General features: G+C 34.0%; 1 protein-coding gene and 1 long non-coding RNA gene across 2 annotated transcripts in view; one reads left to right on the top strand and one right to left on the bottom strand.

Annotated features, from left to right (window-relative positions):
* Positions 1-22,013, bottom strand: part of LOC107422148 (putative lipid-transfer protein DIR1) — a 324,822-nt gene that overhangs the window by 190,105 nt on the left and 112,704 nt on the right. The window lies entirely within an intron of this gene.
* Positions 19,510-21,926, top strand: LOC132803314 (uncharacterized). The gene is made up of 6 exons (XR_009638402.1): positions 19,510-19,836; positions 19,968-19,982; positions 20,081-20,148; positions 20,710-20,872; positions 20,983-21,123; positions 21,845-21,926. It is a non-coding gene; the product is annotated as an uncharacterized LOC132803314 (long non-coding RNA).

Below are 22,013 nucleotides of genomic sequence, written 5' to 3'. Positions count from 1 at the left end.
GAAAAAGGCAAGAGTGTGTGAGCTTAAAAGAGGGTAAAAGCCGAAACTAGTGTGCAAACACGAGTGTCGAGACCTTGTTTGAGTGAAACACGTGAGGGAGTGAATATTGTGAGGATTTATTTTATTTTTGCAGTATTTTACTAACATGGCAGATTCTAGAATAAGAAGAGGGGATCCACCCTTGAGGATCAATGAGGAAGAGTCCGTAGCATTCCATGGCGATGACCGAGCTACCGGGAGTGGAGACCAAGTGGACATGAGAGCTGTTTTGGAATCAATACAGCGGGTTAGTGCTCAAGCTGAGCATGTAAATCAAAGAGTGGGAAGACTAGAAGCCACACAAGGAAGGCCGAATACAAGAAATAGGCAAGAATTCCATGGAGGACGAGGCCGAGGATGAGGAGGTCCCGAGAGGCCGAGAGAGGAATTTGATGAGGAGCCATTCGACGGCGACTTTGAGGAAGGTATGGACGAAACCTTTGCTGTCCAAGATAGAGCTGGCCATGGGAGATATAGGAGGGAAGATACAGATGATGATTTGGGAAATATCAAGGTTAACATCCCACCTTTTATGGGTAAAAGTGATCCCGAAGCTTATTTGGAGTGGGAAGAAAAAATGGAGATGATTTTTTACTGCCACAACTATTCGGAAGATAAGAAGGTGAAGTTGGCAGCAATGGAGTTTGGCCATTATGCACTCCAATGGTGGACAAATGAGCAAAGCACCCGAAGGAGAGTTGGTGATGACTTAATTACAACATGGCGACAAATGAAAGGAGCCATGAGGAAGCGGTTTGTGCCATCCCATTACCATAGGTTGCTGCATCAAAGGCTTCAATCTTTGTCTCAAGGAAGTAGGTCTGTGGAGGATTATTACAAAGAGATGGAGATGTTAATGATGAGGCTGAATATGAATGAGGATAGGGAGGCAACCATGGCAAGATTTCTTGGAGGGTTAAACCGAGACATTGCCAACCAACTTGAATCACAACAATACTTGGAATTGGAGGAGATGTTGCATGTAGCAATTAAGCTTGAGAACCAATTCAAGAGGAGGGGTCTTAGTGCATGGTTTGGAGGAGTTTCTAGCAGTGGAAGGACAAGTTCAAGTGGCTGGAAAAACAATTCCACTTATGAAAACAAGTTGAAGCCGAAATTAGGAGAAGAAACTACCAACCGGCCAAGAAGGGAGGTCAAGACCGAATCTGTCCAAGCACTTAAAGGTGAGATAAAATCTGATCCTAAACCTCAAAAATCTAGAGAAATAATTTGTTTTAAGTGCCAAGGAAGAGGACACATAGCCAGCCAATGCCCAAATAGAAGAATCATGATATTAAAGAGTGATGGTGAGCTGGAATCTGCAAGTGAAGAAAGTGGGGCTGAAACCGAGCAAGAGGAGGATTGCAATGAAGATGAAGCCGAACCTGTAGATACATCTAATGCTGAGTTGAGCTTGGTTTCAAGGAGAGTACTTGCTGTCTACAAAGATGAAGAGCAGATACAAAGAGAAAACATCTTCCACACTCGCTGCGAAATACAAGGTAAAATTTGTAGCATGATTATAGATAGTGGGAGTTGTACTAATGTGATAAGTAATCTTGTAGTTGATAAATTAGGCTTAAAAACAATTAAACATCCAGAACCTTATAGATTACAATGGCTTAATGATAGTGGTGAGATGAAAGTAAACAAACAAGCCAAAGTAAAATTTAATATAGGTAGATATGAGGATGCAGTTTTATGTGATATTGTACCCATGATTGCTGGACATATACTATTAGGTAGACCATGGCAATTTGATAAAGATGCTACTCATTTTGGTTGAGAAAATAGTATTGTTTTCAGGTTTAAAGGGAAGAAGGTCAAGCTGGAACCATTATCTCCTAAAGGGGTTTACGAAGACCAATTACAAATGCAACAAAGGAGAGAAGCCGAAAAGCTCAAGGAAAAAGCAAGTATGGCACCAACGGCTTCACCGTCCTTTCAAGAAGGTAAGATTGAGGTTGCTGACCAAGGTAAGGTTTCTAAGGTTCATATTGAGTGGAAAGATCAAGGGAAAACCGAAAGAGAGGGTAAAGGAAGTGGCAAACCCGCGTGCTTGGAGAAAGAAGGGGAATCCAAAGGTTTGCGCCAATCCAAGGGAAAAAAAGAAAAAGAAAGAAAGGAAAGGTTAAGTAGCAATTTTTATTTGAGTTTAGGGGATATTAATAAGGTTATTGAGTGTAAGAAACCTTTGCTAGTCATGCTTTACAAAGAAAATTATTTTAATGATCAAACTAACTTTGAAGAACTTGAATTGCCAAGTTCAATGATTTCTCTTTTGAAGGAATTTGGAGATGTCTTCCCAAATGAGATTCCAAGTGGACTACCACCTATTCGAGGGATAGAACATCAAATTGACTTTGTTACAGGGGCTGCCATACCAAATAGACCAACTTATAGGAGCAATCCCGAAGAAACAAAGGAGCTGCAAAAACAGGTAAGTGATTTGCTTGATAAAGGATACATTCGTGAGAGTTTAAGTCCATGTGCTGTTCCTGTTTTGTTGGTACCTAAAAAGGATGGTTCTTGGAGAATGTGTGTTGATTGTAGGGCTATAAACAACATTACCATCAAATATAGACATCCCATTCCTAGATTAGATGATATGCTTGATGAGTTGCATGGTGCTTACATGTTTACAAAAATTGATCTTAGGAGTGGTTATCACCAAATTAGGATGAAAGAAGGTGATGAATGGAAAACCGCATTCAAAACTAAATATGGGCTGTATGAATGGTTAGTTATGCCTTTTGGATTATCCAATGCACCTAGTACTTTCATGAGGCTTATGAATCATGTAATGCGTCCATTTATTGGTAAATTTGTGGTTGTTTATTTTGATGACATTCTAATATATAGCCGAAATTTGGATGACCATGTGGATTAACTTAAGCAAGTTTTGCAAGTTCTTAGAAAGGAAAGATTGTTTGCTAACATTAAAAAATGTGAATTTTGCAAAGAAGAGCTTGTGTTTCTAGGTTTTGTAGTAAGTGCTGCAGGAATCAAAGTTGACCAAGCTAAGGTGAAAGCAATTCAAGAGTGGCCGGTTCCTACTTCTATCACCCAAGTGAGGAGCTTTCATGGCTTGGCAAGCTTTTACTGAAGATTTGTCAAGGATTTTAGTACCATAGCAGCACCATTGAATGAAGTTGTCAAGAAGAATGTTGGTTTCAAATGGGGGGAAGTACAAGAAAAATCTTTTAATTTATTGAAAGAAAAATTGTGTAATGCACCTTTGCTAGTTTTGCCAAATTTTTCTAAGACTTTTGAAATTGAGTGTGATGCTTCGGGTGTAGGTATTGGAGCTATTTTAATGCAAGAAGGAAGGCCCATAGCCTACTTTAGTGAAAAATTGAATGGAGCTGCCCTAAACTACCCGACTTATGACAAGGAGATGTATGCTTTGGTAAGGGCTTTGGAGACGTGGCAGCATTATCTCATGCCAAAGGAGTTTGTGATTCATACGGATCATGAGTCTTTGAAGCATATCAAGGGTCAAGGAAAGCTCAACCGAAGGCATGCTAAGTGGATTGAATTTATTGAAACATTTCCATATGTGATCCGCTACAAAAAAGGTAAGGAAAATGTGGTTGCCGATGCATTATCCCGAAGGTATGTACTTTTTGCTACCTTAGATGCTAGATTGCTTGGATTTGAACAATTGAAAGAACTTTATGAGCATGATAGTGACTTTGGAGAAATTTTTAAAACCTGTTTGAAACATGGATTTAATAAATTTTACATATTTGAGGGATATTTGTTTAAGGAAAACAAACTTTGTGTGCCTAATTGTAGTATTAGGGAATTATTGGTTCGGGAAGGACATGGGGGTGGTTTAATGGGTCATTTTGGTGTTTTAAAAACTTTATCCTTGCTGCAAGAACATTTTTATTGGCCTAACATGAGGAGAGATGTTGAGAGAATTTGTGAAAGATGTTTAAAGTGCCGAAAAACAAAATCAACATTGAAACCGCATGGATTTTATAAGCCTTTGTCGATCCCTACCTATCCTTGGGTAGATTTGTCTATGGATTTTATTCTTGGGTTGCCTAGGTCAAGGACAGGTAAGGATTCAATATTTGTTGTAGTAGATAGGTTTTCTAATATGGCACATTTTATTTCATCTAACAAAACTGATGATGCATCCAATATTGCTAATTTATTTTTCAAGGAAATTGTGAGATTGCACGGAATGCCAAGAACTATTGTGTCGGATAGGGATGCTAAGTTCTTAAGTTATTTTTGGAAAACATTGTGGGCTAAATTAGGTACTAAGCTTTTATTTTCAACTACTTGTCATCCACAAACTGATGGACAAACCGAAGTAGTAAATAGAACCTTGTCTGCATTGTTGAGAGCATTAATTAGTAGAAATTTAAGGACTTGGGAAGAATGTTTGCCACATGTTTAATTTGCATATAATAGGTCTTTACATTCAGCAACTAAATTTACTCCATTTGAAATTGTTTATGGTTTTAATCCTTTGACTCCATTAGATTTAACACCTTTGCCTTTAAGTGAGCGTGCTAATCTAGATGGAAAACAAAAAGCTGATTTTGTAAAGCAGATTCATGAGAAGACACGAGCAAACATTGAGAGGAGGACCGAGCAATATGCAAGGGTGGCTAATCAAGGCCGAAAATCAATGGTGTTTGAACCTGGAGATTGGGTGTGGCTGCATTTAAGGAAAGAAAGATTTCCCGAACAAAGGAAATCAAAACTCATGCTGAGGGGTGATGGACCTTTTCAAGTTTTGGAGAGGATAAACGACAATGCCTACAAACTTGATCTACCGGGTGAGTATAGTGTTAGTGCCACCTTTAATGTTGCTGATTTATCTTCTTTTTCTGCAGGTGATGACTTCGATTTGAGGACAAATCCTTTTCAAGAGGAGGGGAATGATGCGAATCGACCCGAGACTGCTCGACCGACAACCTGCTGGGGTGCTGACCCAATAGAAATGAAGGTGGGACCGATCACTAGGGCTCAAGCCAAGAAGTTCAAGGACAATCTTGCTGTCTTCATACAAGGAATAAGTCATAGTCAAGAGGGGTTGGCCATATCTAAAGAACCAAGGCCCGTTTTATTCATACAAGCAATAGAAGCCGATATGGACCCGAGTGCCGGTTTTGGTACATTTTTGGAGTCCGGGAAGCATGAAATGGTTCCAATGATTTATGGGTTCAATACATATGCCTAAGAGGTCATGGAATCAAGTTAAAGCAGCCTCAAATGCAATCAAAAAGGGCTTGTACGGACAGCATCAACAATTTGGCCGAATTTGCTGTATTGCTTGCTGGCTTTACTGTATTTTACTGTATTAGCCTTTTCTTATTTTTCCAAGCATGGGCAACGTGTGGGACTTCATATTCAGCTTATTTGGCATCCTAAAAAGCATCTAGAAGCTGATTTGAAGCTCAAAGAGGTCAAAGATTGGTCAAAGTCAAATTAGTCAAAAAGCTAGTATTATAGTTTCCTAATTTTATTCTACTTTTTGTTTTAGGAAACTACCATTACTTTTTAGTTTTTATTTATTTATTTTCTGGACAAATAAGTTTAGGAAAGTTATTATTTTATTATTTTCATTGTAAATTAATTAATTCCTAATTCAAAATAAAGGAATTAATTAATCAATTTTAGTTTAGGAAACTTAGTTTAGGACATATTAGAATTCGGTCAAGTTTCCTAATTCCTATAGGAGTCCGGTTTTGAATTAATTTTTTAGGGTTTGTTTTGTTTCTTTCAAGCCTATTTAAAGGCTTATTTTTCAATAATAATACAACTTTGATTTGATTAAGAAAATACTTGTGAGATTAATTATCTCTTTGTTCTTTGAGAACACCTAAAACACCATTAGAGAATTGGTTGTTTTAGCTTGACTTATCAATAGGTTTTTCATCCCTTATTGTGGCGTCTACATTATACCAAGGTTTCTAACCACAGGTTGGTTAGGGGTTGAGGTCAATTCCATTAGAACTTGAACTTAATTAAGATCCGGGCTAATATAATACGGGTTTAGGAGCAGGTCGTCCTAGGTTCGTATCATATTGGGCCTTCCATTACAAAATTGGATACTAAAATTAGCCTTCTTTAATTATGGGCTAAGGACAATTAAAGTCCATAAAAACAAACTAACTAAGCCTAGTGTTGTATCATTAAGTCCTTTCTCAATAAAGCAAAATTTATCCATGTGTTATCTAATACAACCTATAAACCTCTGATTTTCACCATTTTAGCTTAGTATATTTCCACCACCAATCCAGGTACTTAGAATCACATAAGCTTCTACTATTACCATCACCTTAGCAGATAAAATATTTATGGTATATAAAATAACTCATTTTGTTGGATTTATGCTCTTGGGTTTTAGTTATCTGCAAGGTATTTAAAGGCCTTGGAGTATATATTTTGATGCTTACTTTCTGTACTATGCAAATCCTTTGTGCATAACTATTCACCTCCCATGAGCACCCAAAATATAAGTTTAGACAAAATTCATTTCCTTATTATTTTATTAAAATAAGCAAATAAATGCCTCTTGTTGGTAATGTATGTGTATGCATATATGTATATCATACATTCTAAGTATGTGAAAATATGTAAATTGAAAACAATGTCATAACAACTATTTTTTTTTTCCAAAAGGAAGTATAATGCATCATACCTACCGTAAGCTTTAATAACTCAATTTTTATGAATAAAAGATTTTTGCTGAAACATGTTGTCATGCATATTTTAGATGCATGAATATGTATAGAAGATTTTTGCAAAAATATGTTGTCAAGCATATTTTAGATGCATGAATATGTATAGACATATGTGTATAGAGATATATCAATGTATTTGAAATATTAGACTTTGAGATTAAAAAAAATGTCAAAAAAAGATTTGCCTCCAACAAGGAATGTCAATATATACACATATGTGTATGCATCTTTAGATAATCATAATAGACCAAGCATGAATTTGTATATATATGTATATATATATATATATATTAATACCTTGCCTCTATTGTCAGGCTAGTAAAAAGGGGAAAGCAAAAGGCATTTTCTGGTCCCCGTTAAGCTAGGGGATGCTTGCTTTGTGTGTATATATATATATATATATATTCATACCTTGCCTCTATTATCAGGCTAGTAAAGGGGGGAAAGCAAAAGGCATTTTCTAGTCCCCCTTGAGCTAGGGGATGCTTGATACGACAAAGCAAGGGAATGAAAAGTCCCCAAAATGATGGCTTTGTAATCCCAAGCCTCCATTGGCAAACCAGTCACTCTCCGTCACCATACTTGGTATGTAATTTTTTGTTCAGAGATTCTTAGGAGGTCACTCGTTCTTGGACTACTTTTGCTTGAGCATACTTAACTTGGGAGTTCTTTCGAACCCTGAAATCAACTGATTTGCAAAGACCTCGGTATTATGAGACTGACTATTATTATATTTGAATCATTCCCCAATCCATACAAGGCACTTTTGGATTAGATATCAAGTAGCTTGCCAATGTCTTTTACACCCACCCACATTAGTCGTCATATATATTGCTAGATAAGTCAAAGCTTAAAAGTCAACTTATATGTATGGCCAAATTCCAAAAAGAAATCATAAGCATATTCACAAGTTATCTCCATACTTCTAAACTATAAGCATACAAGTATAAAAAGATAAAAGTGTTAAGTTTAGGGATATTATACTTGTATAATTTGATAAAATTTAGTGGTCTGACTTAACACATGATATATGTTTGTAATAGATTTTTTAATTATTGCTTACTCTGCTAGCTCTTTACTTAGTGCATGGATTCCTATGCTAGGCATCATTTTTATCAGATGTTAAATTTGAAGATCAATTGGGTAGACTATCTAGGAGTCTTCATATTCTTCAAAGCATATGTTTGAACAATCCATACTTGCAACAAATAAGTAAATTAAAAAGCTTGATCAAGAAAATAATGAACTTGAAACAAATAAGTAAATTAAAAAGCTTGATCAAGAAAATAATGAACCCTTTAGAATGCTATGAATTCTTCCTTGAAGCAAACCACTCCATTCTACACAGGATCAATCATCTCTTGTTGATCCCAATAAATGTGACTTTTATTAGGCTCTATAAAACTTGCTTGTAATGAATACAATTTTCAGATTCAGAAATTATAGGCAATGATGTTAGACATATATGGTGGCTTCAAAAGGGAATAATTAACTGAGCATGTATATCACCATATTAGCATATTATTTTTGTTTGTGTCCTACATTTGTACATGGAATGAGTATTCTAACTATCAACTGCTTAGATATATATATATGGCATGCACTTTAGCTGCTCCACTTATTATGTCTTTGATATATATAATATTTCATTTCAATTCTTGCCATATGGTATCAAAGATCTAGATTATAGACTTGACATAAAACTTTGTGATGCTCTATGTTTATCTTTGCATATATATATAAACAAATATGTATTTCATATTCAGCATTTACAAAAAATATATAGTTTTATGTATCATGTATTTGGATTTATATCTAGTATTTGTAAATTATATTCACATTCCACATTGTATTATTACATCATGCATTCATAAATTTCACATGTATCTTGTATCCTGTATTTGTATTTAATAGTAATAAACTTTGTATAAAATATAGGTATCTAGACTTCAGTATCCAATATTACATGCCATATATACTTATTCAGCAATGTGTATTTATATCTATGTATTTTGTGTATGAATTCTACATGGATTCTGCATCCAGGTCTAGCACCCATTACTTGTATATGTTTGTATCTAGCATTCCATCTTCTTAAATGACATCAATTGCTTAAGCACCTAATCTCATAGCCTTTAATGAAGCATCTCTTTTTTTATACATGCAAGCATAAATCTCCAATCCCATTATCAGACTTGGTAGATGATGATGATATGCATGAGTTGGGTTCAATCAATAATTCATCACCCAATGTTGATGTTAATCTAACAATTGTGCCTTTATATATTTTGGACATGAAATCTGCTTCCAATTTATCTTATTCTTCCAACAGGAAGTAGATAAAGGTTATTCTTCAAACGTACGCAGAGGTGAAAAAAAAAACAAAAAAAAAAAAACATGCTTAATTTAGTGAACTTTCAATATGGGTGATGAAGGAGAAGAGAAGTCAAACATAAACACAAACACGCCATTCACTGTTAAGATTGAAAACTAGAGATTACTCAATCATTAAACAAGGGAAGATAAAACACTAAGGCAGGAAAATTCTTATGTGGCAAGAATCCCACTGATAGAGAATGTCCTTAAAAGACATTAGTTGATCTTATTTGAATTCTATATAATAGAAGATTATGTTATTAATTCCCTTTTTAGTCCAATACTATTTCTTTGTATATTCAATCCATCTTGTAAGAATCTCACTAATAAAGGATGTCCTTAAAGACATTAATTGATCTTATTTGAATTTATTTGAATCCCTTATAATACAAGATTATGTTATTAGTTCCATTTTAGTTCAATACTATTTCTCTATTTATTCAATCCATCTTGTAAAGAATGTTCATCAATCCAAAATCAATATATAATTGATCATCTTCTTCATGGTATCAGCATGTCATTCTTCACATATCACTACTACTACGGACTCTCAGACTAAATTCTCTTTGCAACAAAGTATTAGCTCTAAAGTTTTCATCACTTAAACCCATCTTGACAATCCAATCATTTCACCAATGCACTAGTTTGGTTTCAATTAATCTAAATGCCTTAAACTTCCTCCTTTGGCATTCACAAATCCTTCCATTAGTGAGAAGTCTTGAAATCTATCATCATCTCAATAAAGGTTAACCACCATTTGAATTTTTACATGATGAGAAAGAAGTTCTTGTTATAAAACCAAACCACAATGCATGGATTAATAGTGATGGGCTATTAACAACCTGGTTACTTAGCATTATGATTAATGAAATCTTGAGTTTGAATGTATGTATTAATAGTGCCTTTTAGCTATGGAAATCCATAGAAGATCAATTGCTACCTTCAAAAAAAGAATAGGAACATATTCTTAAGGACAGACTTACTTCACTTAAGAAAGGAAGTCTCTCAATTGATGAACACTTGAGAAAATTCAAACAAATGTGTGACAATCTTGCCGCCATTAATGCTCCGGCTTCAAATGTAGATAAGGTGTTTTCATTAGCTCAAAGACTCAATCATAATTATAGGGATTTCAGAGTTGGAATACTTGTAAAGCCATTTTACCCTCGTTGAACCAATATGTCCTAGCATTACAAAGTTACAGCCACATGATGGAGATTGAGGATGAAGAACATGATAACAATCATGCTTATTTTGGACAATGTGGCCATGGAAAAGGTCGTGGAGGTCATGATGGTGGCCGTTTCAATTCAAAAGGAAGAGGCCTCACTCCAGCAAGAAATTTCAGTGAAGCTAAGGATAATAAGAAACCAGAACTCAGACTTCATACTAAAGGCAATCCTGGATGAAACACTGAAGGTAAGCTTATTTGTCAAATCTGTGATAAATTTAACCATAGTGCCATAGATTGTTGGCACAGGTTTGATAATTCATACACTATGGATAATATCCCAAAAGCATTAGCAGCATTCAATATTGCAGAAGACTTCGATCCTAACTTCTATGTAGATTTAGGTGCCACTATACGTATGATAAATGATACTTGTAAAATCTTCAACACTTATCCTTATAAAGGTAGTGATAGTATATATATTGGGAACAGAAATAATCTTGCAATATCTCACATTGGCAATGCTAATATTAAAACTGAAAATGGATGTTTAAATTTTCAAAATGTTTTAGTAGTACCAAAATTGATAAAGAATCTTTTATCTATCAGTTAATTAACTATAGATAATGATTGTATCTTTGAATTCTCATCCAATGGTTTTTTGATAAAAGATTGCAACCAAAGAATAATAACAACAAAACATAAGAAAGGAAAACTATATGTACTAGATGAAGGAAAACACCATGCCTTAATTGCAAAAAAGGCTTTTGCGGATTTGTGGCACTAACTCATGGGACATCCCAAATTAAATACTTTGAAAAGTTTACATTCCAATAATGTTATTGATGTTTCTAGTTGGACAAATAAATTTAGTATTTGTACTAGTTGTCAATTAAGGAAGAGTTACAAACTTTCTTTTTACTCATCTAATAAAATTTCAAACTTTCCTTTGGAAAAGATCCATTGCGACATTTAAGGGCCAGCCCAGTAATATCTACACAAAAATATCATTTTTATGTTGTTTTATTGATGACTATTCCATATAAACTTTGTTATTCCCTTTTATGGGAAAAATTAGGATGCTTTGAATTCAAAAAGTGGTAGAGACCAGTTTGACAGACATACCAAAATTCTTCAAAGTGATGGAGGAAATGGGTTTACATCATCAACTTTCAAAGAGCATTTAGTTAAGCATGGAATTGTTCATTAGTTGTCTTCTCCAGGAATCCCATAACATAATGGGATTGCTAAAAGGAAACATCAGCATATGTTAGAGATGGGTTTAACCATGATATTCCATGCCAATGTACCTTTGAAATTATGGGTAGAAGCTTTCCTAACTGCAATATCTCTTATTAACTAATTGCCATCATTTGTTTTCAAAACTGAAACTCCATATTTTTGTTTGTACAAAAGACATCTGGATTATCAAAGTTTATGAGTTTTTTTGTTGGAGGTGCTATTCTTATCTTCAAAATTATGAGCAAACAAATTCTCAAAGAAAACTCTTCCTTGCATCTTCATCAAGTATAGTCACCGGTACAAAGGATTTAGTTGCTTTCATCCAACTACAAATCAAGTTTATATCTCCACACATGTTGTTTTTAATGGACAATATTTTCCATATTTATCTACTACTAATATTGATTCGCAGAAACATCTTGAGCTTGTCCATTTTCCAGAAACAAAATAAGAGACGACAAACTAAGGAATACTATCCCATATTTCCTTTATCCTCTTCCCACAACATGGAATCCCATATCAACCTCTCCTCAAAGAAATTCAACTCCCATACATACAATACATACACACATTGAATCAAGGAAAGAACCATACATGTCATACAATATAACTCAAGCAATCCAATCAAAGAGCGAATGTCGTACCACTCAAGCAACTCACATAAACAGTGAATCAGAACAAACTTCAACTTACAGTACTCCTTATATAACTCCTGAAACGGCATCAAATCACCTAAACACAATAGAAACTAATCCAGTTTTGATATAAACCTAGGACGACTCGCACCTAAACTCGTATTATATTAGTCCATATCTCAATTAAATTCAAGTTTTTATGGAAACCTTAGCCCCTAAGCAACCTATGATTAGAAAATTGGTATAATGAAGATGTAACAATAGGTGATGGATATCCTATTGATAAGTCAAAACTAAAACACTCACTATCCAATTGTGTTTTAGGTGTTCAAAGAGAATAAAGTGAATTCTATCTCACAATTAATTTTCTAAATAATATGGAAGATGCATTTTCATTGAAAAATAACCCTTAAATAGGTTAAAGTCACAAAGCACTAAACCTTAGAAGACTAAGACAAAACTGGCCATACATTGTCAATTTCCTATTGTGGTCAAAATTCCATTCCTTTCCTAATTCTAATTTTGATTAATTAATTCCTTTAGTTTGAATTAAGAATTAATTAATTTACAATGGAAATAATAAAATAATAACTTTCCTAAGTTGATATGTCCAACGAATAAATAAATAAAAACCAAGTAAAAGACTAAAGACTAATTTCCTGAAACAAAAAGTCAAACTCAAATTAGGAAACTAGTTGACTAGTTTGACCACTAAGCTAACTTTGACCAAATTTCAGCTTGTAAAGGCTCCAAATCAGCTCCCATATGCCATGTAGAATGTCAAATAGGATTATTTATGAGTCCCATACGTTTCCCTTGCTTGGAACAAAGAGAAAATGTCAATCAATAAAATACAGTAAAGCTAGCAACAAATCCAGCAATTTAGGCCAAAAAGTCCTCCTATGTGCAAATGCCTTCTTTGATTGGTTTTGCTTTTGCCTTGACTTGTTTCCATAATCTATTAGTGATATTAATTGAATTCAAGAAGTGTGGAACCCATTCCATGCTACCTGGAGTCGATATTCGCACTAAAATAGCTACCCGGATCCATAACGGCTTCCACCACTTGGATGCTAAAAACAGATTTTATATCTTTGGGTATGGACAAGCCCCTTTGAGAATTGATAACTCCCTGTATAATGGCAGCTAGGTTTTCCTTAAATCTCTTTACTTGAGCCCTAGTGATTGGCCCGGTCTTCATCCGTAACGGGTCAACACCCCAGCAGATAGTCAGTTGTGCGGGTACGGGGCATATTCTCATCATTCCCTTCCTCTTGAAAAAAATTTATCCTCAAATCAAAATCATCACCTGCAGCAAAAGGAGATAAGTCAACAACATTAAATGTAGCACTAACATTATACTCACCCGATAAATCAAATTTATAAGCATTCTCATTAATCCGCACCAAAACTTGAAAAGGTCCATCCCCATGCGACATAAGGTTGGACTTTCTTTGCTTGGGAAACCTCTCCGTTCTTGAGTGCAACTAAATCCAATCTCCTAGGTCAAAAACTATCACAACAAATCCTAGAAATACAAGTTTATTTTGGCAAAAATCAAGTTTATCAAATTCCTACAAAAGGAAAGAAATAAAACTTGGCAATTCAAGTTCTTCAGAATTAGCTTGATTATTTAAATATATATCTTTATAAATCATGATGAACAATGGTTTCCTACTCAATGTGGCTTTGTTAACATCTCCAAAGCTAAGATAAATTTTTTTTATTTTCTTCTCTTTCCCCTCTTTTTCTTTCTCTCTCATCGCCATTGCTTTGTTTCCTTCACTCTCGGATTTCTCACTATTCCTCTCGGCTTTCTCAAGTTTCTTCTCACTCTCAGGTTTGCCTTGGTTTTTCCACTCAATTTAAGTTCTAGAAATCATACCTGGTTGATCATGTTTGACCTTGCCCCCTTGAATGGCTGTTAAAGCCGTAGGTGCTATACTTGTTCTTTCTTTGAGCTTTCGACCTCCCTCCTTTGTTGTATTTGAAGTTGGTCTCTAAATACCTCCTTAGGAGTTAATGGTTCCAGCTTAAGCTTTTTACCTTTAAATCTAAAAACAATAGTGTTCTTTCGACTATAATGTATAGTATCTTTATCAAATTGCCATGGTTTACCTAAAACATATCCAGCATGCATAAGCACAATATCACATTAAACAACATCCACATATTTATCAATGCTAAATTTTACTTTGGCTGTTTGTTTACTTTCATTTCACCACTATCATTAAGCCATTATAACCTATCTAGTTCGGGATGTTTAATTGCTGCTGATCCTAATTTTTCCACCACAACATTACTAATTACATTTGCATAACTTCCACTATCAATTATCATACTACAAATCTTATCTTGAATTTCACAACGAGTGTGGAAGATATTCTCTCTTTGAATTTGAACCTCATCTTTGTACATGATCAAGACTCTCCTAGACACCAAACTCGGCATGTGAAGCATTTAAGGTCTTAGCTTCATCTTCAAGTTCTTCCTCTTCATGCTCGATCTCAATTTTCAACTTCATCACTATCGGATTCCAACTCGCCATTATCCTTCAACACCATGATTCTTCTATTTGGGCATTAGTTGGCAAGATGTCCTCAGCCCTGGCATTTAAAGTAAACAATATCTCTAGTTCTTGAAGGTTTACTATTGGATTTACCTTCAGATTTGTGTGCTTAAGTAGGTTCGGCCCTATCATCTCTCCTTGGCCGATTGGTACTCTTTTCACCTTACTTCAGCTTTGGCTTTGAATCATAGACAGGATTGCTTCTCCTAGTACTAGGATTTGACCTCCTGCTGTTTGTAACTCCTCCAAACCATGAGCTTGTACCCCTCCTCTTGAATTGATTCTCAAGTTTGATAGCCACATGCAACATCTCTTCCAATTCCTCATATTGTTGTAATTCCAATTGATTGGCTATCTCTCGATTTAACCCACCTAGAAACCGTGCCATGGTTGCTTCTTTATCTTGATTCATGCTCAATCTCATCATGAGCATCTCCATCTCCTTTTAATAATCCTCCACGATACTACTACCTTGTGTTGATGATTGGAGTCTTTGATGCAGCTCGTTTCATTTGTCGCTAAATAGTAATAGGTACCTCTCCAACTTTTCTTTAGGTACTTTGCTCATTTTTCCTCCATTGGAGTGCATAATTCCAAATTCCATAGCTGCCACTTTCACCTTCTTAGTCTCCGAATAGTTATGACAATCGAATATTATCTCCATTCGCTCTTCCCACTCTAGGTAAGCCTCCGGATCACTTTTTCCCATAAACGGTGGTGTGTTGATCTTAATATTTCCAAGATCATCATCCTCATTTCTTGCTGGTCTTCCACGGATCGACCTTCCTTAGTAAGCAAAAATATCATCTACTCCCTCTTCAAAATCATCTTCAAAGTTACCATCCCTGAATTCTTCTCTAGGTCAACCGCGACTTCCTCGACCTTGACCTTAGCCACCATGTTCATCAAACCCTGGATTCGGCCCACCTTGTGATGTTTCTAGCCGTCCATCCTTTGATCTAGATGATCAAAGAGAGCATTCATCTACTGTAATTGCTCCATGATCTTCATTATGTCTGTGTGTTCACCTCCACTTCCCGTAGCTTGAGAAGCACTTTTGAATCCTACGGATTCCTCTTCATTAATTGTAAATGATCTACCTCCTCTTCTCATTCTTGAATCTACCATGTTAGTATAAATAATGCAAAAATCCTTACATTCACTCCATTACATGTTTCACTTAATCATGGTTTCAACACTCATGTTTGCACACTAGTTTCGACTTTTAACCCTCTTTTAAGCTCACACTCTCTTGCCTTTTTCCACTCAAAGAATCAGCTCAAAGTTCTAATCAAAACACATAAAAAAAAAATAGCAACTAGATCACAAGTATGTTCTAATTAAACTTATCAACAAAACAGTAGCAAAAGCAAGCAATACTGAATGAATTAATAATACCTAGTTCTTGGCTTTTCTAGGAAAAACAAGGTAAATCAACAAGCAAATTTTTGGAATTGAATAAAAAACTGACCAAAATATTAATAAACCAATAATTCAAGGATGAAATATAGAAAAGAGATTCAAACAACGAACAAGAATCAATTCAAACAAAATAGGGAATAGTTGTTGATTGTTGTTCTTGTAATTTAAGTGTTTTATGTCAAATCCTTTACCAATTTTAATCCAAATAATTTTATCACTCAAAATTCAAATATCCAATAGCAAAATTGAATTTCTAGCAACTCCAACTATCACAATTCTAATTTCCAGCTCAAACAAATTCAAACTCCAAATTGCAACAACAACCGCCCTTTTGTAACAATATTTATTTTTATTCGGCTTTTTTTTTCCCACTCACAGAACTTAAACACAAATCTAGTAGCAAGAATAAACAGCAAAACTTTCAATTCCAACTCCAAAATTCCACCAAACCCGAGACCTCACTCCAATAATAACAAATTGCACAATTTTAGGTTTTTTTTTTTTTTTAATGCAATATGCCTTCAAAACTCTCTTTTTTTTTCTTTTTTTCTTTTTTTTTTTTTTTTGAATATATGAATACAACTAATTAAGATTAAGATAGCAAAGAAAAATCAATACTAAACCAAATTAACAAGAACAATGATGAAAAACAACCAACGAACTAGGAAGCAAAAATACGGTAAAACAAGGAAACCTAATTTGACTAGAAAAAAAAAATTTAATGCAGAACATGTATGAACTAAGAACAATCTTAGCCTAATGCTAAAATTGTAGATTAACACAAAAACAAATAAAGCAAATAAATATAGATCAAATCTGAACAAAATTCGGCTTTGATACTAAATGATACAAACCTAGGACGACTCGCACCTAAACCCATATTATATTAGTCCGGATTTCAATTAAGTTCAAGTTTTTATGAAAACCTTAACCCCTAACCAACTTGTGATTAGAAACCTTAACAACCAATAAAATATATAGAACATTTCAAAATATAAAAAAATTGTAAATTTTTTATAAAAAAATGTGTAAAATACATATGCAACTTGAACATATAGAATAAGCAAAAAAAAAAAAAATCATAGTTTAATGAAACATTCATTGAAAAAGAATATCTAGTAACAAGAATAAAATAATAACATATCAAGTTTATGGCATATGCATTATAGTAAATGTACTTACGTACAACTTATACTTACAGTATATGATAGAAAGAGGTCCAATCCCCATATGTTGAAGATATTCAAAACTTTTGAATCTTCTTGGAGCTTCTTGCAAAAGGAAATTTGTTTTGTACATTAATATTCAACCGTTAAGCATTAAAGAGAGTTAGACTTTTTTTTTAAAAAAAAAAAAGAAAAAAAAAAGAAGCAGCACCAAAGTGTCTTGATTAGAGAAATGACTTTTTGAATGGTAAATGTTAAAGAAAGATGTGTTAGAAACTAAAAAAACAGCTCCCCAATGTTTTGAAAAGAGAGTACATATAGAAGGTTGTAAGTATCTTTTTAGATTTTAATATTTTAATAGTATTGTCACATAATTTACTCAATTCCCCAGTAGAAATGCCAATTTTAGAGGACAATTTTGAAAAGAAATTGGGTTTGCTAATCAAGCAAGAACTCAATGTATCAAATATAGATCTTCCTCAACCTTAGCTATTCCCATTGATTCTTTTTATATGGGTGCTAAGTTAGGACACCCAAAATGTTATATGAATCATCTCTATGGTGTATCTAGTTACAAATAGAACAAACCAAAGCTGACACAATAATCCAATAACAAAAATAACCAAATATATGTAATTTTGACAATAAGTAAATTAGAACTTCTAAATAAAGAAAATAGGGTGGGAAAAAAAACCATGACAAATTCTAATAGCATTCAAATTGACTAAAGAAAAGGCATTTATGGTGGTTAAAGCCTGGATCTTTGAAAAAGAGAGCAAATGCAGAGGAATTTTAGTTATTTTGCGTGGTAGTTACTATATTGTCTATGCCATACCCAACATAGAGTTGCATGCTCAAAATATGAATCTTAATTTCCAATTTCGTGAATATCCATGCGCATCCTAATGTTCATTTCCAGATTTTGACTTGTAAAAAAAATTATAAATTTATAAGTATAACATCAACTGATCCATTACTTTTTCCAATAAATCCCATTATGAAATTTAAGTTTTTACATATCAATGTTATCTTTGTTATATAAAATAATAACAATAAATAAATAAATAAATACATCCCGAGTACAAACTACAAAGTAGCAAGAAACATAGACGGATAGAATAAGGACATGGCTAGAGTATAAGGATAATAAAAAGAAACTCAAGGACCTAGGAAACCACAGACATAAGAAAACCCTTAAGTTCCTCCGACATAATGATTATTTTTACTATTTCCAAAAACATTTTGTCTTTGTGTTTTAGGACACATTGGCTCTCACACACACAGATATCAAATGGTTTGTTTGAGAAAAAAAAGCTTAATTTTCATGGTTATGAAAAGGGGAAAAAAAAATTTGGTTGCAACCCAGTCGGCCATGAAAGGAAAAGAAACATACAAGCATAAAAATAAAAACAAGCAAACAACACACAGATAAGCATATCAGCAATCGACCATGAAGAAGGAAAAAAAATTGAGAAGACTTATTGTAATTGATTATAGAGGTTAGGAGAAGATAAATCAGGTGTAGTTCTGCTTTTTCCTTGTAATTAACGAATAGAAAGAAGGAAAAAAATTTAAGATGAGAGTAAGAAAAAAATAATATAAAAACCATCAACCTGATGGTTTATTGAAGACAAGAAAAAAAAATTGGGTGAAATTGGTGAAGACAAATTGCAGATAGATGAGATATGAGAACAAACAAAAAAAAAGAAAAAAGAATTGGTGAAGACTTACCAAAGACAGAAACTTGGGGAGGAAAAGCAGGATCAGTGCATAAGCTGAGTTGTATTAGGTTATATAGCCAAAAAGAAATGCATTAGGTAATACACCATTGCGTTCCTAAAAAACACGGAAGGTTATTATATAATACAATACCCTTCGCATATCTTCCCATACCAAATATGGTATTACCTAATACAATCCATCCTGATACCTCCTAATACATCATACCAAATACACCCTATGAGTTCCTTGACATAATGATTTATTTTTACTATTTCCAAAACATTTTGTCTTTGCGTTTTAGGACACATTGGAAATGTTCGGCCTAAATTCCATGGTCATAATTTAATGGGGAATTTGGTCCAATACCCTTATCTAAAAGACTATAAGGATATTTGCCCTTCTCATCTCAAATGTTTTTGTTTTGCCCTTTAATTTTTCAATATTCCTAGATTACCCTTTCAAATAAAAAAGAAAAAGAAAAAATTAATGAGACGTATTCGAGTTTTTCTCTAACCTGGACGGAGCACGAAGAAAAGAGGAAGAGAAAGTGAGAGAGAATCAGGTCGTTGCTAGCAATCGGAGGCAAAGAAAGGTTAGCACCATTTGAATCGAAGATGGAGAGAAGCAACCTCAAGTCTCCGATTAAGGATTCGAGAAGGTTCGCACTTTTTGGAAATCGGCAGTGGTTGTGTGGCGAAAACCTGGTGGAGAACACTGTTGTGCTTTCGCTTACAGACCAAAGTGAGGGCACGATCAAAATTCCAACACAAAAGAAGCATTTCGAGTTAGTCTTCATTTCATAAGAAAAAAAAAATACACATTATAACTTTTCGTTTCCCTCCCCATTTTTTATCTTTCTTGTTCTTCTTTTCTCTTTTGTTTCTGACATTTTGTCTGAACCATGGCAATTTCAAGCTACATTGTCCTCGGGTATCTCCTATAATTTCTCATCAATTTCTCACTTAAATCAGGTATTGCTTCAAAAAATTTTCAAAACCCATGCAATGTTTTTTTTTTTTTTTTGTTAGGGCATGGAAATAGGAGAAACTATGATTTGAAGCTCAGTCCAATGGGATTCCTTATAAAAGGAGGTTTGGTGAGCCTTCAAACACTAACCTATAGTTCTGCTTCAAACAAATTTCATATTAGGAGCACTTTGGCTAGTTTTATATAAATCATTTGTATTTAAAAGCTAGACACAATGTGGTATGCATATTTCATCTTAAATATAAATGCATATATCACACTCAAGCATTACTATACATAATTTGAAAAGGAAAATTGATGACATTATTATGGTATGTGCTGCAGTGACAATAAAAAGGATAGCTTTATAAATTTTGGAGAGAGCAATAGGAGTTATTGTGAGAGAAAAGGAAGTTCATGCTTATTTTTATGATATTAAGACCGATAATTATTTTCACCTAAAGATGACTATCTCAACCAAAACAGTGTAGAATATATAGCTAGCAATAGCTGAATTTAGCATAATCCTCTATAAAAAGTAGCCCTATAAGTACTATATTGTGAGGGAGGAAAGGAGGAAGAACAAATGGTACCTAGGTTTAATCTATCTTGTATACTTCCTTTAACAGACTCTGGACATTCAAAACCTGCATACATACTGAATATTCTTCATCTTTTGGTGTCAGGTCAGTCATCATCCTATGATTGTTGCTTGCCACTGTGAGGGTAAAGGATGGAAATTTTGGGGTGATAGCAATTTGAAGAGTAAATTTTAGGGTCACTCAATTCAGCTTGATCATGCTGTTCTTTTAACGGTGGAATTTAACGACAGAGAAATCTTTCAATGGAGTAAGGTAATGACTAATGATTCGACTAATATTCCCTTTTCTTTTCTTTTTGGTTAAAAAGAAATATTTTTTATATTATTTATTCTTTGTTGTGTTTCTATTCTTTTTTCTGCCAGGTTACAACATCAATTAACAACCTTATATTGGGAAAGCTCTATTGTGACCACCGTGGTACAATGCATATACAAGGGAATCATAACTATTCTTGCAAGCTGAAATTCAAGGAGCAATCTATCATTGACCAAAATCCTCACCAGGTATTCTTTCTTTATCTTTTAATTTTCAAATGCTTTACTTGCATATAGTTTTATATGGATATTTGGAGGTCTTCTTGGATGACTGAAAAAAAGCATGGCAATTTTTTTTCTCTAGGAACGTAATTTGGCATAACTTCTTCAATTGTTTGGTTTGTTTCTTTGTGGAATGAGATATAATTATGTTGTTTAATAACTTTAATTTAATTTGACTGAAATTATACTAGGTGGAGGCTATCAAATAATTGAAATCTCTCTCCATATTTGTTGACAAAGGATTTATTTTATTTTATTTTATTTTTTTGAAAGCCTAATAGATAATAAAGTCTGGATAGCTTATAATCCCATTATATTGGATATATAATTCCTTTAGTTTCTAAATATGATGATACCAACTTCGAATCCTCCAAAGGGGTTGGAGTTGATAGCAACAGAAATTTTTATTAGTTAATCCTTTATGGGAGTTGAAGTTATCTGCAAGAACAATATGTATGCATTATGAGAGGCGGAGATGGATCATTTTCTTACCCCTTTGGTTTTATTTTGCTTCTAGAAGAAAGCTGTTTTTTTTTTTTAAATAGATAAATACATCAAACCAACGGATTCTATTTTTGGGTGAATAGAATGAATTGAGGGTATAGATTCTATTAATAAGTACTATAATATTGTTAACAAGCTTAAGGATTGTTCTTTTAAAATTATTGTTGTTTTCTTTTTCGGTCAGGTACATGGTTTAGTTCAAGATAGAAATGGAAAAATGATAGCAATACTATTTGGAAAATGGGATGAGAGCATGCATTATGTGATGTGATTCCGCCCGAGCCCGCTCAACCGATAACCCGCTGGGGTGCTGACTCGACACGGATGAAGACTAGACCAATCAAAAGAGCTCC

Source organism: Ziziphus jujuba, chromosome 3 (assembly GCF_031755915.1).
Source record: "Ziziphus jujuba cultivar Dongzao chromosome 3, ASM3175591v1".
NCBI classification, from domain to species: Eukaryota; Viridiplantae; Streptophyta; class Magnoliopsida; order Rosales; family Rhamnaceae; genus Ziziphus; species Ziziphus jujuba.
The sequence above is the reverse complement of the archived record's forward strand: the minus strand, read 5'-3'. Positions and strand labels throughout refer to the sequence as shown.